Source organism: Cryptomeria japonica, unplaced genomic scaffold, assembly GCF_030272615.1.
Source record: "Cryptomeria japonica unplaced genomic scaffold, Sugi_1.0 HiC_scaffold_126, whole genome shotgun sequence".
Lineage (NCBI taxonomy): Eukaryota > Viridiplantae > Streptophyta > Pinopsida > Cupressales > Cupressaceae > Cryptomeria > Cryptomeria japonica.
Genome location: NW_026728948.1, coordinates 309600 through 311978, shown reverse-complemented (window position 1 = coordinate 311978; position 2379 = coordinate 309600). Strand labels below are relative to the sequence as shown.

General features: G+C 61.4%; 1 non-coding gene across 1 annotated transcript; it reads right to left on the bottom strand.

The window, feature by feature from the left end:
- Window positions 1-604: 604 nt before the first annotated feature.
- On the bottom strand, window positions 605-723 carry LOC131865889 (5S ribosomal RNA). The gene has a single exon (XR_009364526.1). It is a non-coding gene; the product is annotated as a 5S ribosomal RNA (ribosomal RNA).
- Window positions 724-2379: the final 1656 nt, after the last annotated feature.

Below are 2379 nucleotides of genomic sequence, written 5' to 3'. Positions count from 1 at the left end.
CTTGCGTGCACCTTCGCCAGGGTGGGCGCCTTGGTGCGCACACCTTGGCTGGGCTGCGCACACCTTGGCACCCGCGTTTCCTTCATTTTAAATTTTTTTTTTTTACAATCTCTCAAGTGGGAAATTCTATAATCTCAACTTTTTTTGCCTTTTCAGGAAACTTTTGAATGGAGCGCATCATTGGTGCGCTCCGAAGTGTGCTCCAAAGCTCTCTCCAGCTGCGTGCACCTGCCCCGGCCGCGCACCCGGCCCCGCCCAGCTTCGCTCACCTGTCCCGGGCGTCTGGTGCGGAACCTTAGAGTAAGAAACATCACCGTGCACCTTGGCCAACGTGCGCGACTCGACCGAGCGCGCACTGGCCGAGGTGCACACCGATTTCACCTGGGTGCGCGCGCAGCACCTCGGGCGCACCGGGGTGCGCGCACAACGCCCGGGTTGCACCGTGGCCTGTGTGCTCGGGGTGCCTCGGGTGCGCGCTCGGTGTCGCCCCCGCGCGCGCGGTAGTGCGGGCAGCGCACCCCGGCCCGGCCCGGCCCCGACGAGAACGCAAACGGGCAAAAGGTTTATTCAAATAGCATTGCGACGCCCGGCGAAAAACTAAAAAAGGGTGCAACACCGGGACTTCCCGGGAGGTCACCCATCCCAGTACTACTCCGGCCCAAGCGCGCTTAACTGCGGAGTTCTGATGGGATCCGGTGCACTAATGCTGGTATGATCGCACCCGTTATGAGCTTGTCGCAGTGTGTACTTAGCAAACCGCGACCCACGTGCGAATCCACCCCGGCCACCCACCCCCGTCGAGGTGCACACCCTCCCTCGCGAAGTGCGCCCCGTTCGCCAAGTGTGAGCCCTGCCCGGGTGCGCGCACCTTGCTAGGGCGTCGGGTGTGCACCCGGCCCGGCCTACGTGCGTGCACCTGGAGGGGGCGTCGTGTGCGTGCAGTGTCCCGTCTGCAACGCGGTGCCCACACACCACCTCGGGCGCAACGACCTGCGCTCACATGTGGGCCGAGTGCACCTTGGTGCATGTTTGGGGCGCCTCGGGTGCACGCTCGATCTTGCCCCGGTGCACCAAGGCGCTCGGTTTGCCCCGGGTGCGCACTTGGTGCAAGGTGGGCACCCAAAATAGGGATCAAGCACCAAAACACAAGTTTCGGGATGCAAAATGGGACCCAAGGACCACAAATGCGTTCCAAGACCCATGATGGGTCCACGAGAACAAAAATGTGTTCCGAGACTTAATAAACAAATATTGGGTTTTAGGAGAAGAAACATGCTCTGATGCCCAAAACGAGAATCGACCCCGAAAAGGCCACAGGCCAAAAGTGGGATGCGAGACAAAAAAAAATGGGACCCGAGGACCAAAATTGGGTTCCCAGGTCGAAGACAGGGCAACCGGACAAGAAACGACCTCTAAGGCTCGAAATGAGTCCCGACGACTAAAACTTGACAAGAAGCACCCATCAGGCACCCAACTCGACACCCATGGGATGCCGACCCACCCGGGCTTCCACCTAGCACACCTTGGCACCCACCCACCCTCGCACCCAACCTCGCACCCAACTTAGCACCTTTGAACCCACATTGGCACTCACCCTGACCCTGGCACCTTGGAACCCACATTGGCACTCACCTTGACCCTGGCACCCACCTTTGCACTCACCTTGGGACCCACCCTGGCTCCCACCTCGGCACCCACCCAGACACCCACCTTGGTTCCTTGGCACCCACCTTGGATCCTTGGCACCCACCCCGACACCCACCTTGGCACGCAACTTGGCTACTTGCCACCCACCTTGGCTCCTTGACGCCCACCCCGACAACCACCCCGTGACCTACCCTGGCTAGGGTTGGTGCACACCCACCCTGGTGCCCACCTTGGCACCCACCCTATGACCCACCTTGGCACGCACCTTAGTACCCACCCCGTTACCCACCCTAGGACCCACCCCGTGACCCACCTTGGCCAGGGTGGGTGCACCCACCCTGGTGCCCACCTTGGCACCCACCCATCCTAGCACCCAGCCTGTGACCGGGCTTGGAACCCAACCTTGCACCCGCACCCGTCTTGGCCAGTGTGGGTGCGCACCCATCCTGGCACCCACGTTGTGACACACCCTTTAACCCACGCACCCTAGCACCCACGTTGGCACCCACCTTGGAACCCAACCTAGCAACTTGGCACCCACCCCGTGACCCACCTTGGCATCCACCATAGCAGTCGCCGACTTGGCACCCACCTCGGCACCCACCTTGACACTTGTGGACCCACCTTGCCACTCACCCTAGCATCGACCCATCCTAGCACCCACCCTGGCACCTTTGCACCCTAGCACTCACCCATCCTAGCACCTAACCTGTGACCCACCTTGACACTCAC